The sequence below is a fragment of the Spermophilus citellus genome (genome assembly GCF_964194105.1).
Source record: "Spermophilus citellus genome assembly, chromosome: 13".
NCBI classification, from domain to species: domain Eukaryota; kingdom Metazoa; phylum Chordata; class Mammalia; order Rodentia; family Sciuridae; genus Spermophilus; species Spermophilus citellus.
In genome coordinates, this window is record NC_138193.1 from 1,931,242 (window position 1) to 1,957,154 (window position 25,913).

General features: G+C 41.7%; 1 protein-coding gene across 1 annotated transcript in view; it reads left to right on the plus strand.

The window, feature by feature from the left end:
* Positions 1-622: 622 nt before the first annotated feature.
* Positions 623-25,913, plus strand: part of ST6GAL2 (ST6 beta-galactoside alpha-2,6-sialyltransferase 2) — a gene marked incomplete at its 3' end in the record, with an annotated part of 73,639 nt that continues 48,348 nt past the window's right edge. Inside the window, exon 1 of the mRNA XM_081265482.1 lies at positions 623-1,301. The remainder of the gene's footprint in view (positions 1,302-25,913) is intronic.

Sequence of the window (25,913 nt, forward strand, 5' to 3'; positions counted from 1 at the left end):
TCCTGGTTGGGGGTGATCGGGGGAAGGGTGGGAGTCTCCAGGGAGCTCCATCACCATACTTGGCGGGCGACCCTTCCCAGGTCCATCCTGGAGCCTCAGGCGCCTCGCGGAAGCTGCGGGGAGCTAGTGCCAGGCGGCAGCGCGGGGCTGGGCCGAGCTGGAGGAACAAAGGGAACCCGCGGGCCCGGGAGGATGCTGCGCTCCCCGACGCCCCACCCAGCCGGCTGGAGGGCGCTGCCTGGCGCGCAGGTAGCCTGGCCTTCAGCTCCGCCAAAGGGTGTGTGTTCCAGCGAGGTACACAGAGACTCACTTCCGTAGTGCCAGGCTCCCAGCCTCCCCTCCCCGCCACTCAGAGCCCGTTTGCATTCCTGCACCCCTACTGCCAACAGGGACCCAAGTGCTCCCCTGGGTGCCAGGCGCGGTGCCAGGCGGGTAACCCTCGGAGGAGCTAGGGCTGGATGGAGGCGGTGGCTGGGGAGAAACCAGCCTTTTTAGGCATCTGCGCCGCCCCACGCAGCCCAAGTCTGCAATCGCTCTCTGCCAGAGGCCGGGCTCGGCGCGTAGCCCGGAGCGCCCCGCCTGTGCTCGCCGGCGGGCCGAGCTGCCGGGCCCGGGGCGCCGGGAGGAGGCAGTGTAACTTCCCAGTGCCCGGCGCCCTCCCGCTAGGTGAGCCAGGCCCAGAGGGAGGCGGAGGGAGAGAGGGGAGAGGGAGGGGAGCCCGGGCGGTCCGAGGGGGCCCGCGGAGCTCCCGGGCGGGGCGCGGCTCAGCCACTGCGACCGGGCCCGGAGGCGCCGCCTCGCCCCGGGGCTCTGGACCACGGTTCTTCCAGCTGCCAGAGCCACCGGCTCCACCACGGCGCAGCCCGAACAATGAAGCGCGCGGCGTGGAGCTGAGCGCAGCCCGGCACTGGCTCTGAGGCCGATCCCCCCCACCCCCGCCGCGCCCCGCAGCTGCTGCCTCCACCGAGCAGCGCTGGCCGGGAAAGGTGATCCGCAGGCCGCCCGGGACGTGAGTGCACGGTGGCTGTGAGCCCCTGGGTGGCACGAGGAGGTGGCGGGGGCAGCGCCAGCAAAAGGATTGGAGCCGCGCACTAGTCGCCTGCAGCCTTCAAGTTCCGTGGCGCGCGTCTGGCGCCCCCGCCCTGGGTCCGCGCTCCATAGGGCGCCCGTGTGAAGGTGGGAGCGCCTGGCGCGCGCGCCCGAGCGGCGGCCGGGGAATAAAATGTGAGACGCACGTCTCCGACTTCAGCATCGCGCTTCTCCGGGAGCGCCGAGGTGCGGAGGCGCGGCGTGGGGAGAAGGTTAGTGAGGGACTGCGTGGGGATCGGGCTCTGGTTACGTCTTTCGCGGTGTGGCTGCAGCGAGTGCGCTATTCAGCACGGAGTTAGACTTCGTCGGCCAGAAGACAGACCTGTGTGTGCGAACCCTTGAGGGTGGTTTGGGGAGAAACTGGACATTCGGAAGAGGGTGAGTTAAGTGGAGGGTTTGCGCTTTGGGAACGCACCGACACAGTTTGCCCCTGTAGCTCACTAACGGTATTTTATTTGGTTCTGGAAGGGAGTGAAGATTTTGATGGTCTTTCTCTAGCCCACCCCCATGCAAAACTGCACTCTTAAAGCTTAAAGTGTGTTCTGTTGATTTCTTGTTCTCTGTAGCTACGATGTTTAGGAGCAGAAGGGATCTTGAGAATATCCAAAAAAGCCGAGTCCTAATTCTTATATACTTGGCAAGTGGAAAACTCTGCTTTGGGATTGTTTTACTTTCCACCCGTGCACAGAGTAGATATTTGATGCATTCTTTTGAGCACGGAATGTGACATCCATCTCTTTTGGATTTGACCATGCTGGTGCTGGGGGATTGAGTGAAGTCAAAGCAAGAGATGCTTTCCAAAGAGAATTGAATAGCTGTGTTTGGAGAAGCTGTGCTTTCCAGGAATTTAAATGAGACTTTTTTTTTTTTTTGTGATTGCCTTCCAGGTCTCTCTTCCTAGTACCATATTTGCTTTGTAGGGCAGAACTTCCAAAGCTGTTTTATAATCTGAGAAGCACTTTGGAGGCTGAGGGAATAAAGCCTAGCTGAATTTTTGTAAACCTATATTTATTGGTCATGCTGAAAATTTAGCGAGAAGTAAATCATACTTGATTGAAATCTTTGTCTCCTAGACCACTGGACGTTCCAACCGAGAAGGGGCATGATAGTCCTCCACGCAAACTGTCTTCCTGGGTGGGGGAATCACTGGCAGGCTTGCAATACATTTTTGTCTACAGTACTTATTTTCTAAAGCACATTTTTAAAACCTCATGTATGTTGTTTGATTATTAATATTTCAGAAATTGTAATAAACTTTTTTACCATTTTGAAATATAATGTATGACTAAGAAAGAACTAAAATAAAGGGAAGTATCATCCCTTTCCAGTTTAGTCCTAACATCTCTTTTCAAAGGAAAAATGATGTGTGGCCATGAACCTCTTTTTACCCACTCCCCTTCCACCATCATTTTTCTGTAAAATTGACAACCAAATTTTTCACAGCACTTAAAGTCATGTATTTGGTACTAATGCACTAGAAAACCCACTGGCTATGGCAATTTGGATACTGTGGCCAAAATGGAGGGGAAAAAAAAAACTTTACTAAATGACTTGTCTTGAATTTCACGAGATTAAAAAAACACAGTCATGAAAGAATTCTTGATCCAATTCATAGTTTGCAATTGATAGAAATTGTAGCATTTTGTGTTTTGCTTGGTGCAATTGAAGCTTCTGGAGTTTTAAGCCAAATCTCTTGTAGCTATTTTGATAGAGCCTCGCCCCTTAGTTAGAGCTTAGTTCTGTGCTCCACAATTTAGAGTGCATTTGGAGACTGGTGGAGAGTTCAGAGGAAAGAGCAGAATTTGTTGAAATCTAGGAAGTAAAGGTAAAGAACTGAAGATATTTAGACTAGAGGACTTAGTTTAAGATGACTTACTATTTAAAAATGTGTGAATGATTTATTATGCAGAAAAGGGCAATCATTTGTGGTAAGTTTCTGATGAGGATAATTAAGAGGAAAAGAGTTCACTGTGGGGCGAAAACAAAGTTGAGTCTTTTGAGCTGTTGCCAGTCTAACCAGCAACAGCAAGATTGGTTAAGTAGTGAAGGGGCTGCTGAGAAATTCTTGTACATGCTTGTTTCTAGAGCTTTTAATCCCCCCCCCCTTTCTGAGAGTCTTCTCTTTCTGAGATGATTGACATGTGTGTCTCTGATCAACTGCTTATTTTTCTCCTCTAGGTCTAGAATTTATTCAAGCATTTTTCAAGTGCTTAAATCTTCTCTAAAATGACAAACTCATTCCTAGGCTTCTGCAGCTTCCGCTGAGGTAAATAAATCTCGAAAGAAAAACTTAGAGATATTTGTCCTCTGGGAAACTTAATTAATTTGCAAATTGGCTGTCTCATTCATGATACTCTGAATAAAAAATATCGTATGCATGATAATAGGAACAGTCATTTAGAAACTGCATCTTCTCCTTAAGTATACTGTATTGTGTTATACCAGATCGATTGTTTTTCCTCCTCCTGAATATTCTGTAATATGATTTTAAAATTTAATTGCTTAAATTAAATGTTTTATTCCTTGCTTAAACATCTAATGGAAACAGATAGTGCCCTCATGGTAGGTGTATGTTCAGTTTTGATTTTTTAAGCATCGAAAGCTTAAAGCGTATCCTTTTATAGAGATCTATCGTATGAAATTCACAAATGAGTATAAAAGAAATAATTACATTGAATCAGATACTAATTTTGGATCAGGCAATTGCAGGTGCATGTTGTATAGAAATTTTCAACATTCTTAAAAACCAACTGTTGATGTTAATGCCAGTGACTGAATGGGTTGTGGATGATGACCAACTGCTGTTAGCAGATTATCACACTTTCCATTGAATATAGCTGCCATTTTTCTGAAAGACCTCCTTACTACTTTGGAGAGATTTGTTTGTAAACATCATGAAGCACCCAGTGCAAAGACAGAGGCGTTAGGGAAAATGGATTTATTATGCCTTTTACCAAATCTGAAATATATGCTGATCTGAAATTCCCAGCAACCCCTTGAATTGATAGATAACATTGCAGTTCAGAATGTATACTTGGAACCTATCTTGTCGAGATGTAAAATGCATTTAAAGTCATGAGATATGAACTGGGCAGTCCTAAGGTTTTATAGGTCCAGCACCAGTATCAATCAGTCCTAGCCCTTGGTTAATGCTGTTATCCTGCAGGTTCTGTGCTGTCCCATGGTCTGGGATACTTCCTGGTTTGGGGGAGGAATTGCTTTGTGGACAAAAATGATATTAGTGGGCTGCTGCCCAATCTGGGGAAGTTCTGTCTCCGCACAACTGTTCTTTGTCTGCCCTCCTGGCCTCTGCTGCCCCCTGTGGTCCTCTTTAGGAAAGAAGTCCGAATTCAAGGCACTCATGCCTCTAAAAAGCTAGAAGGGTATGAGGGCTAGGTTTTCAGTTTTGCACTTAAAGAATAAAGTGGTAAAGAAAGCTTTGGCCCCTGCAGTGACCTGCCCTGAGGAAGTCTGGGACTCAACTAGAGTTCAGTTTCCAGTACTGTAAAAAGAAGGCCTAGATTAAATCTCCAAGGTGACTTCTGGTGTAGAGATTCTTTAAGATTGATAATTGTATGTTCTGGTGCACTTAAAAGCTAATTTCCCTGCAGCCCCAGGAGAGGGTTGTAATTCAAAGAATAATAATAACAACTGATTTTCACATTTTATGCACCACACCCTGCTATTTGCTTTGCATAAATTATCTAGGTATGCTTTAGCTACCACCAGGGGAAGTATTATTATCCCCATTTTACAGGTGGGAAGGCTGAGCTTTGAGAAGGTGAAGTGCCTTCGCAGAGCAGGGATTTGGACCTGGGTCTGATGTCCAGAGTGCATGCTGTTAGATGGAGATCCATTCCACAGGGGAACAGGAACCAACTCCTCCTTTCATTATGTTATACCCAGAGACTGGCCATGACTGAGAGCTTTCATTTATGTTTTAAACCATGGCTGAGCTTGCTGGGTGGAGAAGGTTGTACCCAAAAGAAGGTGCAGGCAGGGGAACCTGTGTGTACTGATGGCACATGTTCATCTGCAAGCAGAAAATAGCTTGAACTGCAAGTTAAAATATGGGCTAGGAAATTTGGAATATTCATTCACTCAGTATTAGAATGAAATTCTGACTCATATGAAAGGTGTCGTATCAGGTGAAAATTCCAAGGAAAAATTTAGGCTAGGATTTGTGAAAATTATCCATCCACTTTGAGCTATTAGATTGGTGAAGAGAGAAAACTCAGAAAGTTGTCTCCTGGGACATTTAGAAATATGTTGGCTAAAGCACTAGAGAATACACTGTAAAGAAAAATGCTGCAATCTTGATCATAAGTCTCTGTTTTCAGAAGTTTATAATTCACACATTAAGTTCTATTCTGCGCTGCTTCTAGTATTTGAGCCTGAAAGGTTAATGCTTTATTAAATTTCAAACAATTGGTTTTCTGTGTTCGAATTATACAAAATGTTCAAATAGAAGTTCTTGTAAGTGGGTAGTTGTTGTGGTTTCTAAAATGACTTAGCTTTAAATTAAATTTGGGGAAGGGTAAATCTCTTAGATAATCCAATAACTTTCATTATTCAGAAATAAATTTGAAAAGTAGCTTCCTTGAAAGCGCAATGATGTCTTTTCTGAAATGTAAGAATGATATTGTGGGCTTAAAAAAAAAAAACCTGTATTTGTGCCTCTGACCACAAATAGGTAGAAAAAAGTACAGTTAATATAGGATTTGTTAAATTCTGTTAATCCAGTTACAAAATGGACCCGTTAATATATGATTAAGTGAATTAATTCACTTTTACTATTGGAAGAAAGATTGTGCTGTGTAAATTATATTTCCAAACTGGCAAAAAATATATTCCATTTAAAATCTCCATAAGTAAAAGGACTGTCCTTAAAAAGATATACATGAACATTTACACATTCAGAAATACGGGAACAATAATTCCATCCAGTAATGTGTTTTTGCATTAGCAATTAGGAGTGAGAACTTGAATTAAGATACTTGAGCATTAATGGTTGGGATGCATAGCGTAGCTGTTGAGTAACAAAATCAGGCCTAGAGCACAATCCTTCTCACTGAGAGAGCATTCTTTTTCTTTTATGATTTACCTTTTTTTTTTTTTTTCTGCAATACTAGGAACAGAACCCAGGGATGTTTTATCACTGAGCTACATCCCTGACCCTTTTCTTTTCTTATCTTAAGGCAGGTCTCATTAAATTGATGAGACTGGCCTTGAATTAGCGATTCTCCTAACTTAGCCTCTGGAGTACCTGAGATTTTAGGCATGGGTACCGAGTTTATATTATCTCTCAAAAAAAAATTGCATGCTCCATGTTCTGTGTGGCTTGTGGGACGTTAACAAAAATATTTAGGGTTTAAACTTAACTCCTACTTTCTTATAAACAGGACATAAGTGGAAAAACAATTATTTTATTTATGTGAACATATATATATGAGCCTGCATATTTATAAATATGCAGGTTCTTAATAACAAATGGCATCTTCAGGGACCTTTGGTGGTATACAAATTTTGTTGTTGTTGTTGTAAGTCTGTTTTTTGTTACTGGGGATTCAACCCAGGGGCACTTTTCCACTGAACCATATCCCCAGCCCTTTTCAGATTTTATTTTGAGATAGGGTCACACCAAGTTGCTTAGAGCCTTACTAAGTTGCTGAGTGTGATCTTGAACTCCTTGAACTCCTGCATGGGCCTCCCCAGTCACTGGGATTATAGGCCTGTGCCACTGCACCTGACTACAAGAATGTTTTTAAATGATGAGACTAACTCCTGAGAGAGGCTGATAGGTTAACCAGGGGGCTGGACCAGGGCTGAGGTGATTCAGCCTGTCTCCTGAAGAACAGATTACTATTTGAATTTGCCCTGAATCATAGTGTCTTCTAATCTCTGTAGATAATAGTTTAAAGAAGTCAAACAGTAAGCCCAAGAATTTTACTTGTTGAAAATACTAAACTCTGTAATTCTCAAAGTAATTTTTTAGTGTAGTAATATAGGAGTAAATGGCAACCGGATAAGTGCAGCATTTTAAAAAAACATGTTAACACATGTGTATATAATATGTATATAATCTGTGCATAGGTCTATAATTTCAGTTTTTCAAAGGGCAGTTCCCCCTCCCTACCTTAAATCATAGTTTAGTTAGAAACATAAAAGAATTCTCTCCATCAACATTCACAATTAGTTGATGGAAGAGTTGAACTAATTAAGTAATTTGCCTGATTTAACACAGTCAGCCTCTGGTATCTGCAGGTTCTGCATCCATGGATTCAATCAACTGGGGAATGGAAATATTTGAAAATAGTTGCGTCCGTACTGATCATGTACACTCTTTTTTTCTCATCATCCTTTCCTAAACAATAAACTATAACAACTCTTTACATAGAAATTACAATGTATTAGGTATGAGAGATAATCTAGAGTTGGTTTAAAGGATGTGCCAAGTTTCTATGCAAATATTATGCTATTTTATATAAGCAACCAAGAATTTTTTTATCCATGGAGGTCCTAGAGCCACTCCTTTTTGAAAACCAAGAGGGAGCAGTACTCAATATAACGACATTGGGGGGTGCCATTGAATGGATTGGTTATTTCATTAATTATTTGAGATGGCAAAGTTTCAAAAATTTATTTTTTGTATAGAAAAATGTCTATAAGATATGCTTGAAAATAACATGAGTGCTTCCCTAAGTTAAACCCAAACATGTTTATATTTTCTTCATTCTACTCTTTGTACCATAGACTGTATATAACCATACCCTAGTAATACCCCACGTCTCGCTTTGGGTACATACACAGAAAACTCAAATTTGTTTTGTTGGTTTGGAATTTTCTCCAATACCACCTCATGACTGTTAAGTGCAGTATTAGGTGGAAAACCAGAAGTGTGTACAAGAAAAGCTTTAGGCTGTAATACATAATATGCCTCTTAAGGAGCAGTCACAAGAATCCTACATCAAGGAATCTTCGTTGTTTCTAGTTGGGATACATAACCCAATTTGCCTGTGGACTCCAGGAGTTTAATCGAGTGCATGATGGGCATGTTTCCCTGTGAAACCTAAACTAACTCAAACTACCCCACGTCTCCATGTGAGTTCCTCTCTCAGTGGCCCAAATTGGATCTGTCTTGTACTTAGTGTGGACAATGATAGGTGAGTTTATAATGCTGAAACATGAAGTGGCCCTGAGAATGGCTTATACATTTGGTTTGGGAATTACCACATTCATGTGGTGCCTGAGCAGCATCCCCTGAATGTTTAATGTGATGCAGCCAGGTGCCAGGGTGCTACCCTCCAGGTCTCAGCTCAATCTAGACGCAGGAACTTGATGCAAGGCCATTTGTACCTTCATTCACTGCTGAATTGGAAGGCACACTTACACTGATTAATTTGCTTCCCAGCGCAAGTATTTCCTGTGAACCCACATATTTTTTCCTCCCAAGTAGCAATTCAAGTTGTGTATGGGTTCAGAGGTAGGTATAGAACAGTACATCAACAACAACAAAAAAATATCATGTGCATCTTTGTTTTCTTGCTGTCAGTTTTTTTTTATTAAATAGAAAATAAAGATTGACATTGCAATAAGGTATCTAAATACTCCTCTTGTTTATACTTTGTAGTTTCTAAATTAATCCTTTTTTTTTTTTCAGAGAACACCAGGCGCTTGAATACTTTGTCATTGAACAAGATGGTCTGGAGCTCACAGACCATCCTATCATTCAGTTTGTGGGAGTAGGGGCTAGTTTCAGGATAGCACCCTACCTCACTGTTAGCAGAATCGGCAGAGGCTCAAGTCCCTCATGTCAAATGGCATAGTGTTTGCATTTCACCTATGCACATGCTCCTGTGTATTTTAAGTCATCTCTGGATGACTTAGAATACCTAATACGATGTAAATGCAATGTAAATAGGTCTTACACTATATTATTTAGGGAATAAAGACAAGAAAAAGTCTTTACATGTTCAATATAGATGTAGTTTTTTTTTTCAAATATTTTCCATCTGTGCTTGGTTGACTATAGATATAGAATGTGCAGACACTGAGATCTGACTGCATAAAAAGTGTCTGTGTGTGTGTGTTATATGTAATATATACATATATATGTACATATATATGTATATATATGAATATAAAATATCTATCCACATTTACCTTCATTTAACAGTATTCTTGTCAGTTCCATATATGGTCGCCTGTCAGATTTCATCAGCGTCTGAAGTAAAAAATGTTGAAGTAGAACAGTGCCCCAATACCAACTTTGAGAATCTCAGAAGAACTTGAAGAAGCAAACTTAATCATGTCCCCAGCTTACAGATCCAACAGGCCAGGAGAAGATACTCTAAAATGTCCAAAGATGGTATACTAACTAGTCAGAAAAAACTGACCCATGTGATGCTGTTCCCTGAAGGTCCTCAAACCAGACATGGATGATGTCAAATGAAATTTGGGAAAAGAAAAGAATACACAGAAGCAAATCATCCTCACCCTCTTCCTACTTAGCATTCTTTTGGTTTCCTCCAAAGAGGCCCTTTGACACAAACTCTCCCCCATTCTCTCTCTGTATGTCTGCGTCAGTTCTTATACCAACATGAGTAAGAAGGAAGCCAGGGCACCTGCTCTCTCCGAGGCTCAGGTTTACTCTGATCTGGGTGCAGTTGCAGTCATCTCCATGCATCTATAGGATCGGTTCTAAGACCTCAGTAGGTACCAGAATCCTTTGCTCAAGTGCTTTACATAAAATGTCCCTAGCGTTTGCATAGAACCTGCACCCAGCCTCCTGTACACTTTAAAGCATCTCTAAGTTACTTATACCTAGTACAATGTAAACACTGTGCGAATTCTTGATGACAGGAAAATAGGCTAGACATGCTCAGTACATGTGATTTGGGAGGATGGGTGTTTTTGATCTGTGATTGACTGAATCTGTCAATGTGGAACCTGTGAACATGGAGGGCTGATACTTGTCTTGTTTTCAACTCTGTACCTAAACCAAAGGATTTGCTACATGGAAAAACTGTTAAATCCTTTGCCAATACCAGTTTTCCTCAGATCTTAGTGCATAGCTTAATGAATTTTCATAAACCAGATATACCTCTGTACCACATCAAGAAATCAATGTTACGAGTATCGTTTAGGTCATCATGTACACTTCTCTGATTGCTGTCCCCAAAAGTTAACCACTATCTTGATTTCTGACAGAAAAAATTACCTTTGTGTCCTTTGGTTAAAGTTTAAACAAAGTACCTTAAATTATTTAACAGATTTTTCTAGAATTCAGGCAGAGTTAACCAGGAATGAAAGTATTGGTTGTACTGTTAAAAGTCAAAAGGTTCTGTGTTTATTCATCATTGAAATTTACATGCTATATATCAACAACCCTAGACTTATTAATAACACAAAGACTTAGTTATTGTTGTCATTCACTGAGTTCACTATAGGTCTTTCCCATTGACTACAACCACAAGATCAAAAGTAAATTTAAAAAAAATTTTAAAGTTAGCAGATTATATTCTAAATCTTGAATACATACTTGGCCAAAATGGAAAAAAAAAACAAAAAAGATGAAATTTGCTTTACTAATTGAATTAATTTCATTTGGCAACTTGTAGCCGCTGAATTATGAATTTGAAATAATTTAATATTGCAAGTAGACACTGATAGATGGATAGTTCTAGTAGTTATTGTATGTAATATTGTTAGCTTGTCTTAGGGATGTAGAGGAACTAGTTCATAAAAAAACTCAGCATGATGCAGAAGATTAAAGTCATGTTTGTAATACGATTCCTTGGTTCTTTTATTCTCATAGAGAAATTCTACATTCCAATGTGGAATAACAAGTGAAAATCTAGAAACCTAGTCCAGGCCTCTCCCATACCCCATCAGTTACCTAACTTACACTTGTGTGTGGACCCACTTTGAGAGACATTTCCACTCTACTGAAAATTCAAAGTTCAAAGGGATATAAAGAAAAAGTAGAAAACCTTAAATTAGAAAATCTTAGCAGATCATCTTAAAATTTGGTAGGAAGAAAAAGAACAAAATATGCGAACATAATTTAAGCAGCAAAAGGAATAAAAGGCAGATTCCTTAATAAAGCTCAGCTGTGCTCAGATTAGATTGCATAAATTCAGGATTTTTCCTAAAGCCAGAGAAGTTGACTTACATCAAAAACCAGATGCAAATAATACCATTTGGTGCGGAGCAGCCTGTTTAGCAGCCAAAACTGAGGGCATTGAGGTTCTACGGTTCTGCTTCTGTCCTCTGAAGAGGAATCTGTATCTGCTACCTGCTGCTGCCAATACCAGCTTTCCTGTAGTGTGCCCTTGGCAAATGCTACCAAGTGGCTTGGAAATAGGTGCTTAGGATGCACGTGCTTGTCCAGAGTCTCCTCCCTCATGGAGACCTTGACATTTACAACGTCCAGAGCGAAAGTTCTGCATGGTATGTAACAAAAGGAGCATTTTATATTAGGAATTTATTTTACATTTGTCCCCACCCAGCTTTCAAAAAAAATGTTGTCCATTTTTAATTCTACATGTTTATTAGGAACTCTTGCCCTCCTCTCTGCACATCCATTGTCCTCTGTTTTGGCAAGAAGTCAGTTTCCAGGGCTGGAGATGTAGCTCAGCGGTAGAGCACTTGCCCAGTGCCACAATTTAAAAAAGAAAATAGTTACCTTTCCAAATCCTGAGCTCCATCATGTGACATTCTCCTTAGAAAAGCCCAGGTCTTCCCCTGGGGCAGGCAGGACCTAGACTGTAACTTAGAACTTCCCGTGCTCCTGGTTTAGGCTCATGGGCTCCACTTTCTTGCTGTCCTTTAAGTCACATCCACTTTCAGGCTCTCCCTGACCAGATTGTTAAGAACTTGACTATTTCATGATCCCATTCCCCAAGCCCCACCAGTTCCTGTTAGTTTTTCCAGCAAGCCTTCTCTTCTATACAGGTGCCTCCAGTGATTCTCTTGCTCTGCTTCCTACTCTTTCAATGGACTTCACATCCCTCTCACTCCTGCTTCACCGTATTTCCTACAGGTAACCCCAGGACAGTGTGCTCAGCTACTCAGCCCATGGCATACTGCTGAATTCATCAGAGGCTTCACATTTGTTGAATAAATGAAGCTAAAAGCCTTATTGGATTAAAATGACAGACGTCCACTCTTTAAATGTGATTTTTAAAAGCGGGAGTGGGTGGAATGTTTTCCCTTTTCTTCAGGTAGTAGTCCCATAAACATAGATCCCCAAATTCTGTTGATCCACAAATTGAACATCTTAAGGACAAGGTGCACTGCCCGGGAGGACCATTCTTACATACCTTATCTAACGCCTGAGCATTGCAGTTAATTACTTTGGAGAAACACATTTACTAGCAATGTCAGGAAATCAGCATTAAACCATTCAACCTAATAATTTTTGTGACACTTGTGAATCTCACCAAGAAAAACCTGAGATTCACATTTCTTTTTATAATTATTACAAATAGGGTTGAGCCTCTTTGCAAAGCCTTCAGAACTGAGGGACATATGTAATTGGTAAATAATTAGTATATAAATTGAGTAGGATCTGTCTGTGGAGAATTTGTAAAAGCACATTGTTTCAGATTCACAAATGCAGTATCAAATCCTACCAATTAGAACTACATACAGTCTCAGCACCTGGTGAGATAATGAGGCAGCTTCAGAGAGAATGGGCTCAGCAGTGTTTTGTTATTGGGCTGGGTTTTTTTGGTTTTGGTTTTGGTTTTTAATTCTACCAGCCCAAGTATCATCTAAGAACAGCTGTTAGACTTTGGAAAAGGCACATCTAGACCAGGGTGTACAACGTCAGCTGTCCATGAAGAATTACAGTTTTAGGACCTCGATCACCAATTCAATTCAGCCCTGCTACAGGCGGGAGACTGATGTCTTTTAAGTCTAACCAATCACTGTGCTGTCCCCTGTCTGCATGGATGTGACCTTATTCTGCCAATACTCCCAACCAAAGCCAGTTGCAGAAGTGAGGGGCACCTTGTGAGGACAGAGACAAGTGTCACTAAGAGTTCACATGGAACTCTGTCTATTTTCAGAGGATCTTCCTGGACTCCTCCTCCTCTTGAGTTCCAAGTGCAGTGTTATCCCCAGTATATTTGGTTTTGTTGTTTGAAATTTTGCAGTTACTCAAAAGGTCAAGTTAATACTGGGGGGCATGCCTGGAACATGTCAGTTAATTAAAGTTCCTTACTAGAGTTGCAATATCCACCTCACCACTGGTTGAAGTTAGGGACATTGAACGATTGTCAGTGGTAAATCACACATGGCAGGAATTTAATGAAAGCATAGGAAGTGGAGTTTAAAACAAAGAAAAAGTACCTGGAGCCCTTGAATGAACCGTTTCACTGCTCCATTTACCTTTGTACTGGGTGCTAGGAGCTGCCTGGGAAGGAAGAGAGGAGATCCAAAGTGGACTTCTCTGCCTGTGTAAATACTCTGGAATCAAGTTCATTATCCAGTGGATGTTAATGACCTCCTGTGTGTTGGCTAAGCAGTGATCACATCGACTGTCACAGTGGAATAGTTCTGTGGTCTGGTGACCCCACCACCACCCTGGCTGTGCCTGATCTCCAAAGGCTGTTCTCTGTAAGAAAGAAAATTTGGTCTGTCTCCTGTCAGCAGCCTGGTTGGGCTCCAGAACACTGGGTGTTGCTGTGATTTAGAGTAATATATTAAAACATGAACATTTTGTGTTTCTTAATGACCTCAGATTTCTGCACACCCCCAAGCTCTTTTCATTTTCCTTATGAGTCATGCTAAGCCAGCTTAATAGGGTTTACATTGCCAGTTGGTTTCTGTGCACTTTTAATTATGTTGTTGTCCTTAACAAGGTTTCTGATAGCGGGATGTGGTTAGAGCAGTCTTCCTTATGACTGTGTTCCGGAACATGGATGCCAGGCAGGAAGGCCTCACCCCGTGCTAAAATCAACCCATCAACCCGAAGAATGTTGTATTCCACAGGAAACCCATAATCACTGGATATTGGAAGTGGTTTCAAAAGAATCCCAAACTTTGGGGAGAGGGGGCTGAACGTGGCTTTTGCTTGTTTGTTGGATTTTTTTTTTTCCCCCAACTGCTTTTGATTTGTTGAGAAGGTTTATTTGCTAGGCCGTGAAAGTAAATACAATTTTGTGGCTTCCTAGAAAACTGGTAATAAATAATATGGATCTAACAAGAAGTCCTGGGTTTGCTTGGTTACACTTCAGGAATATCTGAGGTAATTGGAAACGGCAACATTTGGGCTCTGCTCTGTGAAATGACTATTAGCCATTCAGTTTACATACCAGGAAAAAAAATGGTCTTTCTTCATTTGGAGGGAAGAAAGACCTACTCTTTGGAAGACTGACATCCTTCTGGGCCGTCCATCCATCGCAAAGCATCTTGCCTGTCACTTTACCAAAGGTGGAAACATCTCATCCCTGGGTCAGAGGAGTCCTGTCCCAACTGTGGCAGAGTGCAGGGTCCCCGGGTGACGCATTCCTATGAAGTTGGGCCACACCTGGTGTAGTGGAGAGTACCTCAGCAGAGTGCGCGGTCTCCTTACAGTCTGCGCAAATAAATAAAAGATCACCTCTCTTGGGCTCAGAGGTCGAGAGCCTCTTCCTGTCTGTAGTGGGTGAGGCTGGAGAGGAGAGCATGGAGTCCTGCTTAGGTGTGAGGGAGGGCTCACAGGATCCCCGGGAGCTGTCTGCCTACCCTAAGCCTCATGCTTGGACCCTGCATCCCCAGGGGTGGAGCCTTGCTCTCAGTCAAGTTCATGAGAACAGCTTAAAAGCAAACAAGCCCTTCTCTCCCAGGATTCTTTCCTGATCTGGAAGGTTCTGACTGAGATTTGAAGGCCCCCTCCTTTCCAGAAAGCTAGGCAGTAAGAGGAAGCTCCTAGACTTTTGAAACTGTTCTTAGGACCTTTCAAATGCAGGAAAGCTGGGTGGGGTTGAGCGGACCCTACCAGCCTACAGGTACCACCCAGGTAATCCCTCCCAGAGACCCTCAGCTGCCCACCTCAGCCTCTGGAAGGTCTCCTGACCTCCTGGGACAGCAGCAGTTGTCTTTGACTTCAAGGGCATTAGATTTGGAGCTCCCGGGGAGAAGAGATTAAAGGGAGAGACAAGATGTGCTTTGTGTTTGCAGCAGGAAATCAGCAATGGTAGCTTGAGGCTGGGTTTCTTCTCTGAAGATTTGAATAGAGGAAGCCAGGCTCTGCCAGAGGTCCACACCCTTATCCCACTTGCTGCCTTCCTGGTTGGTTGTACCTATTCAGAAGGTGCCCTTCCCCTCCGTATGGGGAATTCCACTGTCTGCAGCTCCTTCCAGCCTTCCTGGGTTCCTTATCTCTCCATGTCTTGTACTTGTGACCATTCTGGTCACCAGCCCCAACTTCCAACCTCCCTCCCTTTCAAAGTTCTTTAGATATGGGCGTTTATGTCTGCCTCCCCAATGGCTAGCAAATTCCTCCCATAGATTCTTGTTGAACAAAAGAAACTTGATCTATAGGTTTTACAGTCTAGCAATGGCTCCTGTTTTAGTCAGCTTTTTTGCCACTGTGACCAAAAGACCCGACAAGGACAATTTTAGAGGAGGAAAACTTTACTTGGTGCTTAGGATTTCAGAAGTCTCAATCCACCACCGAAGTGAGGCAGAACAGCAGGGCAGAGGGTGTGGCAGATGAAAGAGCTCAGGAGTGACAATAAGGAAGCTGAAAGAGAGAGGTCCATTCACCATAGACAAAAGGCAGCCACACCCTACCAGCCTACAGTTACCACCCAGCTAATCCCTCCCAGAGGATCAGCACACCATCAGGTCACTGCTCTCATAACTCAGTCATTTCACCTGTAAACCTTCTTGTATTGTCTCACACAGGAGCTTTGGGGAAACACCTCATATCCAAACCACAACAGCTGCCTCCCCATGTATTGGGGTTTTTTTTGTTGTTGTTGTTTGTTTTTTATTACACACCCTCCAGCCACAGTTAACACTGTGGGAGCAGAAAGTTATACAAGAAAGATACATTCTGAAGTTGGAAATTTGCTTCCTAAGAACAGAAACAAGTTGACTTACTGTAACTGTCAGGCCCCGAAGTCCATAAGGGTACTAGGTTTCTGGGATGGGTTGTTTTTTTAAATTTTGTTTTATGTTTTGTTTATTTGGGAGGGGTTGTTGTTGTTGTTGTAAATATTGGGTTCTTTCCTCTGCTTTTTTCAACTTCTGGCCTCCAATCCCGTTTCTTGTTCATTTCTCTTGTCTTTTTCCGACAGCACATCAGGACTTATCATTAACAGCCGGCCCTACAGAAGTGCTGCCAGAGGCTTTCAGGGCAGTTATCTTTGCTTTGGGACTTGTACACAGATATTTAGTTTATTATGGCCAGTTCTAAAAATTTATGACCTATGAAAAGTTTATTTCCAGTGTAATGGAGGTCAGAATTGGACATTTAATCTGAAATCCATATGTCACCGAGCTGCACAATATATGAAGGCATTTTGTAACTGTAGAGGGCAGTCTTGAGGACAGATGGGGGCTCTGGAGTCAATAGACTTGAGTCAATAGACTCAGTTACTCTTTTCCTCTATATATGTGGTGGGAGGAGCCATATTCTGGGCTTCAGGTTCTCCTATGTAAAATGAAAATGAATGATTTATTTGGTTCTTTTTTTGACAAAGAGTATTTTTTCCCCACTACTGGAGGTTAGATAAACTCGGATATGTCTGTCAGTTATTTAAAAAAATATATTTTTATTTTTGAGGATCTGGCTAAGTTGTTAGTTGTCTCAAACTTGTGATCCTCCTGCCTCAGCCTCCCAAGTTGCTGGAGTTATGGGTGTGCACTGCCATGCCTGGTGACAGATAGTATTTTTAACTGCCAACTAGCACCCCTGGACAGGGCTCAAAGGTAGAACTTGCCACTGTTATTATTAGAATAATAATAGTTAAAGAAGATAGAATTGGCTACCTGTTTAGCAAATTTGCTGGGCGGATGTGGGAGGGTTCTCTTGCTTAAGGAACCTTAGGAAAAGCTACATAGGTTTTTTTTAGTTTGTTTTGCTCTTAGATTACAAACAATAAAATATAATGCCTTTTTCTCTGAAATAACTCACAGTTGATGTAATTTCCAAACCAGACAGTGGTTCTGAGGACCTTCAGGAAGAAAGATCATAAAAGGCTTAGGGATGGGAATCCCCTGACTTTGGGCCCTTCCTGGGATTCAAGCACATGGAATTTTAATCTCCTTGTGGTGTGTACAGCGCTCATCAGAGGAAGCTCTCTGAAACTAGATGCGGGCTTAGCTCTTTGCTAGTCCCCCCTTCCATCCAGTCCAGTACTCTAAAAGATTAGATCTGCCATGAAGTTAGATAATTAAATATGGGAGGAAAAAACAGAAAGACGTTGAAGTTAAATAAAACCTGTCATCTTTTTGCTTTGGTTAAGATTCTTAGAAATGATTTTGTCACCTTTGAATTTAAAATTGTAGGCTTAGCAATGTGCCATAGCTTAACAGAGTTAGATATCCCTGCACAGAGTAAATATCTGTTCAATGAATGGAGAAAGGAGAGCTGAAATGAGTCAGAGAAAAGAAGGGGGGAAAGAAAGGAAAGGCAAAGGGAATAAATACTGAATTATGAGATGTCTGGATTGTCAACAGAGGACTGATGACCCCACGTTTTCAAAATTAAAGGGCCTTATTGCTTTCAATGAGAGGCTGAATAAACTGATACCAGAGCAAAATGGCTTTGGAGTCAACCTGAGTTCAAATAAGTCCAGATACTAGGGGACGTTGTTCAAAATTAAAATGGGTCATTTTCTCCAGAAAGCAGGAAAAACATGCACTGAAATGTACTAAAAAAGTGTTGCCCTTCCTTTCCCTCCTCCTTTCCCTCCCTCACCTTGTCATGGTGTTTTAACGACCTAAGTCAAGAAAAATTAAAATCTTTATTATCATGAATTTTACTGTTCATTTTTATCTCGTATAATGCCAGTTTTGAATGCAAATAAAAGAGCATTTAACTAGTTTTCAGAATCATTGAAATTACACTGTTCTTATCTCTTAGCTGGCACCTGTGTATTTCCTTCTTACCAGAACAGTGGAGACACTGTTTTTTTTGTTTTGGTTTGGTTTTTTGTTTGGTTGGTTGGTTGGTTGGTTGGTTTTTCTGGCTTTCTTTTCTTTCTTTCTTTTCTTTTTCTTTTTTTTTTTTTAATTACACTTCTTGTTCCATGAAGTGCCTACCCACAGTTTACCAATGAGTATGACGGGCTTTTCTATAGCATCCTTTCCAGTGTGAGCAGTTGGCTAAAATAGGGAAATAAGAAAGGCTGTGAGGGCATACTTGGTCAATTTTCATGGAGCCCCCTACCCCGCTTTTTTTGGGGGGAGGGGGGCGGTGCAGGGGATTGAACCCAGGGCCTTGTGCATGCAAGGCAAGCACTCTAGCAACTGAGCTCATCCCCAGCCCCTGCTTTTGCTTTTTTTTTTTTTTTTTTTTTTTTTTTTAAACAGAAAGCATGGCCTCTCAGGGCGAAGGGATCCCCCCTTGTCATAAAGGCAACATGATTGATGTCCTTGTACTTGTTTTCAGTCTTGCTGAGTTCCATGCCTTGAGGCCAGACCTCCACATGCGCTAGGGGCATCACCGATGCTGTTGGGCAATGCGTAGCAAGGTTCAGTGGACCTACGGTTGCACGCTTGTACCGGCACTGCACACGCGCATTCTTGTTTGCTTCATTCTCTCCCATCCAGCCTCGCTTTGAGAACACTAAGACAAAGACAGTATTATTGGGAACTTTGAGACTTTAGAACGATAACATGAAGCCCATTAAGCCGGCCTGGTCCTTCTGAGCGTGGGATTGTAGGTGATGCTAAGGTCACATGCCTGGGGCTCGGCCCTAGTGACAATCCAGTGGTATTTAGCCTCAAGGAGCCTGTATCCTCACTGTAAAATTGAACCAACAATAATACCTAATTTGTAAACTGTTCTGTTTAAATACAGGCAAGGTTATATTGCCCATGTAGTACTACCCTTGGTACATAGGAAGGCTTTAATAAAAGTTAGTTCCTATCAATTCTGCTACTAAGCAAATCTTCAAACATGATGGTTCTATTGTCGCAAGGCAGCCTAATGCAAATGCAAACCAGAGTCATTAAATGTCACTTCTAGAATTGAACAGGCTGCAAAAAACACTTTATAAGTCACAAATATATTTTATTATCTCTTTTGAAATGAGTCAGTGTCTGAACAATTGAATAAGCAAATAAAACATACTGCCTTAGAGGTTTTGGAGAACAGAGCCGTTTTATAAAAATACAAGCCCTGGATTCCAACCCCATGTCTCTCGGTGCACAATTTTTTTGTCCCCTCTGTATCTCAGTTTCTTCGTGTCTAAAGAGAGAGTGTCAGATGTCTGACATGGATCAAAATTGTTACATGATCAATTTTGTCACACCAAAATCGTCCAACTAAGATAACACCTAAAGTAAAAATGAAACCAGATACATCAATGAATGTAATAAGAATGTGATAGAGAAGAGGTACAATAAATTTGTTTTATCATTGCCACCTTTATGGATTGAGTGCTTGTCCTTTGTTAAGAATTGTACAGCTGTCTCTACAGGAGGAGCTTTTGCTTAACAGGACTTATGCACAGATACGTATTTCAGTACTATGCATATTTCAGTAGTATACACATGCTATTTGTTGGCCACAATTCACCCTTTAAAAACTCTGAGCATTGCCAGGAATGGTGATATCTGCCTGTAATCTCAGCAACTAGGGAGGCTGAGACAGGAGGATCACAAGTTCAAGGTTAGCATAAGGAACTTAGCAACTTAGTAAGACCTTATTTCAAAAAAATAAAAATAAACAACAACAAAAACAATGACTAGAGATGTAGCTCAGTGGTTAAGCACCCCTGGGTTAAATTCCTGGTGCCAAAAAGAAAACTCTGAGCATGTATTTTCATGTGTTTTAAGGGGCCTGTATACAAAAAGCTCTCTAAGTGTCTGAAGTGCCTGGACTTAATTTTCTTATGTGGCTCAGGGTTTTCTTGATGGAGTGAAAAACTGTGGTGGGCCTGAGTTGATTTGTAGTTTTTCAGGAGTGTTCAGAGCCAATTATTCAACAGAATTAAAAGCAAAGGTTGTAAATACTCAACATTCACCCCTTACTAGTGATTTTATTTATACTGTATACAAAAGTGAGCTTTCCCAGATCTTGTCCCAGGTCTACTCAGTGACATCATACTGGTATTATTGAAACTTGCTTATGGTGGAAATATTTATACAGAATGGGCAAATGCTGGCAATTGGGCCTCTTTCCCCACTCTCCTTCCCTGAGAGGCAATTGTAAAACATTTATCAGCATGCTGCAGAGTAGGAACCGCTTTAATGTAGAAGTTCCTCTTGGAAGATTTGTTACAAGCTGTGGCTTTGTAGGCCATTACCAAACCCATCAGAGATTGGGAAAGGAGGAGAAGAGAATGAACATTCTTTGAGCATCGGTGCCTGGCAATACATTAATTGCCTTTCGTATAGAGCCCAATTAAAATCCTCTTAAAGGCAGGATAAGCTGTGTGATATTACCCTGCTCCTGTAGTAGAATAAACTGATCTGTGGTTTAATAACTTGCCCATGTTAATATACCTAATTAATGAAAAAAACAAAACAACCTATGTTGGGAATATATGTACTTATGACTCAGATGCTTATTATCTTTGCCATATCCCGTGGAAATTGGAATACCTTTGTTTTATATTATTTATTGATTGATTTATATTTTGCTGTGCTGGGGATAGTACCTAGGGCCTCGCACATGCTACACAAGTGCTTGCCACTAAACTAAACCTCCAGCCCTGAAATTTGAATCTATTTTGCAAAAATAACAGTGTTAGATGCTATGGTAATATTTTTGCAAGTATAATTAATACCACACTCATTCTTTCATTCATTTATCATTTTTTTTTTCTACATAAGATACTGGGAGTGAAATGTGCCAACCACTCATCATTTGAAGGTTCCGTCCAGGGAGGAATGGTTAGGTATGAAGTGCTGTGAAAATGCAGGAAGGGGGCAGGTGCGGTGGTGCATGCCTGTATGACGTCCCCAGTGGCTCCAAAGGCGGCTGCAGGAGGATCCCAAGCCAGCCTCAGCAATTTAGAGAGTCACTAAGCAGCTCAGTGAGACCCTGTCTCTGATAAAATACAAGATCGGGCTAGGGATGTGGCTCAGTGATCGAGGGCCCCTGAGTTCAATCCCGGGTACTACCACCCCCAAAAAACAATGCAAGAAGGGACCAGAGAAAATCAGAGAGGATCAGGTAGCACTCGCCAAGGCATGTGGGTGTGTTATTGGCATGGCATGTGGTCCCTAGTGTTTAAGTGTTGCAGGGAGAGGCAGGTTTGGGTAGAGGTGTCGAGAGAGCTCAGATTGTGGTTAGACAAGGTCTCTGTGGGTAGTTTAGAATTCCAGTCAATGTGTTGAACACTGTTTCTGTGGGAAACATGCCCAGATTGCCAAACCTCCCCCAAAGGCACACCTGGAATGCAGCTGCCCTGCTTTCCGCCTCTCCACCCACAGCCCTTTCAGGAACCTGCCCTCCAATGAGAAGTTTTTAAGAGGCAGATCATGGGCCATGCCCTGGACATTGTGGTTCAGTAAGTCTGGAGTGAATCCAGGAGTTTGCATTTTAAACCCACATGCTTAGAGATTCTAGGGCAGCAGCAAGCACCATGCACTGGGAAATGTCCTTCCATGGCTTTTGTGCCATCTTTCCAAATACAAGGAAAGGACACGCACTTAATAATGACTCTTCCTAGGACCGCATCACTTTTACATCTCGTCTCTGTTGAAGTCCACAGACACCTTGTGAGACGTCGATGACGCTTCTTAGTTTGTTGTGTTGAGAACGGAAGATGACACAGGTTCATCGCAGTCTGCCAGTATGTTTCCCTCGGCTCACAGAGGCACTGAGGCTACTGCCCACCTGTTGTGTGGATACCATCTCCTGGTGACCTGCTCCAGGACCAGCCTCAGAAACATGTTGCTTTAGACTGTGGGCCCTCTATGCTCCCCAAAATATTTTGAACTCCATTGGAATGATCCTAGAGATTTTTACGATGTAGTAATTTTATTCTTGAGGTTTCTAGTTGCCACAACATTCTGTTTAGCTACCGAACTTTAAAGCATAGTCATATACAACTTCATGACACTCCCGTCAGCAAAAGATTGGTCTATGTATGGGATGATGGCCTCTTAAGTTCTATCACCTAGAGACATGTGGCCATCCTAGTTTGCACGAGTACATGCTGTGATGATGCCTACCAACACATTCCTTAGAACATATCCCGTCATCACCAACACGGGACTGCTCTGGAAGTAGAATCCATGGTCCAGGCTAGTCAGGATCATAAGACAACAAGGAGCATATTTCAAGTAGAACACAGTTCTGGCGGGGGGGTTGGTATTTCAGTCCCTTTCCATCACATATTGACAGAGAACAAGACAATGGATGTGAGCCAGGAAACCTATATTTTCATTCTCTGTCTGCCTTCAATTTGATATCGATAGGTGACTAACTTCATTTTTCCAGACCACAAATTCCTTATTTATGAGAAGAGAAAGTTCAAGTTCTTTTAGGATCTGTCCCAGTTTGACCAGTCTCCCAGTCTCCAGCATGGAGGGAGAAAAAGCTCCCACTGATAATATGTTCTTTGACTTGTCTAAGACAAATGAAGCATTTGCACTATTAAGCAATGGACACATGGTTCTATAATTGTATGCATTTATTTGGTGGTTGGGAAAATACAAACTTATTTTATCTGTCAAACTCTTTAGATCTAAAATAGTTCAGCAATTTGGTTGCACTGCCATCTCTGTCTTGACGTTTCTTCTGTGTCCTGCCTCAGCCTAGTGCCTGGGTCATTTCAGCCCAAAATACTCCCATGTTTTCACTTAAGATTGATAGTTTACTTTATTGAAATATAATTTTACTCCAATGAGAAAGGCCACCAAGCCAGAAATGAATTTTTTTGTTTGTTTGTTTTTTGGTTTTGTTTGCTGCCGCCGGCCTCCTCCTCCTCCTCCTCCTCCTCCTCCTCCTCCTCCTCCTCGTCCTCCTCCTCCTCCTCCTCGTCCTCCTCCTCCTCCTCCTCCTCCTCCTCCTCCTCCTCCTCCTCCTCCTCCTCCTCCTCTTCTTCTTCTTCTTCTTCTTCTTCGTGTGTGTGCACATAATACAGTATACACTCACGGTAGCTATACATGGCTTAACTTGAACTTTATATTCTGAGAAAGCAGAACATTTTGGGGGGTTATTTTTTTTCCTTTGAAATCAAAGTAATAACCCTACACTGTTCAGAAATGAATTCCAGATATAGATTTTTATCCAACTCATCTGACATTTTAAATAAATTTTAAACTTATGAATTCAGTGTTTCTGTGATAGACATCATAAACATTTTCCTTTTTCAAAAACCAATCTGGGGAGTGTATATTTGTACTGTAGTTAATGCTGTGTTAAGTCAGTGTAATATAGCTGCTGCAAACATTTGTAAAGCAAAGGAAGAAAAGCTTTTATTTAAATCTTGCCAAGAGCAGAAATAAAACGAGCAAATGCACACTGGAGTGAGAGGCAACATAAAGACTGGTACTGTTTTATTACCGGAGTGCCGCAGCATTAGCATTTCATTGAAGCGCATGTCACATGTGGAATGATCACTAATAATTTTACAAAGTCTGAGTGTGTGGTTTATAAGAGATGTTTGTTGAGTGAACAAATGTTGGATAAGGCATTTCTTTTTTTTTTTGTTGTAAATATAGTGCTTTTATATTCTAAAAATAATTGTTTTTTTAATTTTTTTATTGGTTGTTCAAAACATTACAAAGCTCTTGACATATCATATTCATACATAAGCTTCGAGTGAGTTATGAACTCCCATTTTTACAACAAACACAGATTGCAAAATCATATCAGTTACACATCCACATTTTTACATAATGCCCTATTAGTAATTGTTGTATTCTGCTACCTTTCCTATCCCCTACTATCCCCCTCCCCTCCCCTCCCATCTTCTCTATCTACCCCATCTACTGTAATTTATTTCTCTCCTTGTTTATTTTCCCATTCCCCTCACAACCTCTTATATGTAATTTTGTATAGCAATGAGGGTCTCCTTCCATTTCCATGCAATTCCCCTTTTCTCTCCCTTTCCCTCCCATCTCATGTCTCTGTTTAATGTTAATCTTTTCTTCCTACTCTTCCTCCCTGCTCTGTTCATAGTTGCTCTCATTATATCAAAGAAGACATTTGGTACTTGTTTTTTAGGGATTGGCTAGCTTCACTAAGCATAATCTGCTCTAGTGCCATCCATTTCCCTGCAAATTCCATGATTTGTCATTTTTCAGTGCTGCGTAATACTCCATGGTGTATAGATGCCACATTTTTTTTAATCCATTCATCCATTGAAGGGCATCGGGGTTGGTTCCACAGTCTAGCTATTGTGAATTGTGCTGCTATGAACATTGATGTGGCAGTATCCTTGTAGTATGCTCTTTTAATGTCTTCAGGAAATAGTCCGAGAAGGGCAATAGCTGGGTCAAATGGTGGTTCCATTCCCAGCTTTCCCAGGAATCTCCATACTGCTTTCCAAAGTGGCCGAACCAATTTGCAGCCCCACCAGCAATGTACAAGAGTACCCTTTTCTCCACATCCTCGCCAGCACTTGTTGTTGTTTGACTTCATAATGGCTGCCAATCTTACTGGAGTGAGATGGTATCTTAGGGTGGTTTTGATTTGCATTTCTCTGACTGCTAGAGATGGTGAGCATTTTTTCATGTACTTATTGATTGATTGTATGTCCTCCTCTGAGAAGTGTCTGTTCAGGTCCTTGGCCCATTTGTTGATTGGGTTATTTGTTATCTTGTTGTCTAATTTTTTGAGTTCTTTGTATACTCTGGATATTAGGGCTCTATCTGAAGTGTGAGGAGTAAAAATTTGTTCCCATGATGTAGGCTCCCTATTTACCTCTCTTGTTGTTTCTCTTGCTGTGAAAAAACTTTTTAGTTTAAGTAAGTCCCAATTGTTGATTCTTGTTATTAACTCTTGTGCTATGGGTGTCCTATTAAGGAATTTGGAGCCCGACCCTACAATATGTAGATCGGGGCCAACTTTTTCTTCTATCAGACGCAGAGTCTCTGGTTTGATATCAAGCTCCTTGATCCATTTTGAGTTAACTTTTGTGCATGGCGAGAGAAAGGGATTCAGTTTCATTTTGTTGCATATGGATTTCCAGTTTTCCCAGCACCATTTGTTGAAGATGCTATCCTTCCTCCATTGCATGCTTTTAGCCCCTTTATCAAATATAAGATAGTTGTAACTTTGTGGATTAGTCTCTGTGTCCTCTATTCTATACCATTGGTCCACCCGCCGGTTTTGGTACCAGTACCATGCTGTTTTTGTTACTATTGCTCTGTAGTATAGTTTGAGGTCTGGTATCGCTTTACCACCTGATTCACACTTCCTGCTTAGAATTGCTTTTGCTATTCTGGGTCTTTTATTTTTCCATATGAATTTCATGATTGCTTTATCTATTTCTACAAGAAGTGCCATTGGGATTTTGATTGGCATTGCATTAAACCTATAGAGAACTTTTGGTAATATCGCCATTTTGATGATGTTAGTTCTGCCTATCCATGAACAGGGTATATTTCTCCATCTTCTAAGATCTTCTTCTACTTCTCTCTTTAGGGTTCTGTAGTTTTCATTGTATAAGTCTTTCACCTCTTTTGGTAGGTTGATTCCC